Below are 917 nucleotides of genomic sequence, written 5' to 3' on the forward strand. Positions count from 1 at the left end.
ATTTACCTTTTATCCTATGCCACTACTGTCAATGAGATATCAATTACACAGTGAGATGCTGCTCCTACCATTAGCATGCAGCAAGTACAATTACTGATTAGCTCCTGATATTCTTCACATGCTCCAGTGCCAAATGACATCACAAAACTTTGTTAGAGTACTAGTCTTCTGTGCTGACTGTCAGGTACTGAAGGTAAACATTCAGGGTGTGAGGCCTGATCCGAGCTCAGGACTTGAGGAGAGGGCCGACATGCCACTTTAGAGTGCAGTGCAGCCTATGGGGCATGATAGTGCGGCCTGCCGCTCCGGAGCAGCACTCACCCACTTCCCCTGTATTAGATCCCAGGTATGCTACAGCGCCGTGCCCCGGCCACCCCAAGATGAGATGTTAAAGCCAGCGACTCAGGGGAGAGGAATGGGAATAAAGCACCTGAGCAGTGGTGACCCCGCCCTGGAGGGAGGCCTCGGGCGCTCTGATCACCCCCTGCTGAACATTGCAATGATTACTTCACGGGCTCACCCACCTGACTTTACCTGGCCAGAGGAGTCCCATCAGACACAAGAGGGGGGCCCAGCGGCGGGATAAGTTGTGCTGCACCACGCTTATTTTGCTGCTGGCCAGCCAGGGGCTGAAAGAGCACTGCATTTGGTTGATGCTGGGATGTGATGCCGTCAGAGGCCTGGGCCCGCCAGCAGAGACACAGCAGACGTACCCCACCTCTAGGTACCCAGGATGCCCCCAGGGGGAAGAGTCAACTGCAGTAGGCTGTGCTGCCCTGAAGACCCTTAACACGCCAAACTAGACGGGGAGAATCGATGCCAGGCGAGACTGTGATGAGCTGTCAGTGGTGCACCACAGCCTGTGGACCAGAGACATTTCAAGAGACCCTTAGAAACTGCACATGGATCACCCTTCG

This window comes from Pleurodeles waltl, chromosome 5 (genome assembly GCF_031143425.1).
Source record: "Pleurodeles waltl isolate 20211129_DDA chromosome 5, aPleWal1.hap1.20221129, whole genome shotgun sequence".
Taxonomy (NCBI): Eukaryota; Metazoa; Chordata; class Amphibia; order Caudata; family Salamandridae; genus Pleurodeles; species Pleurodeles waltl.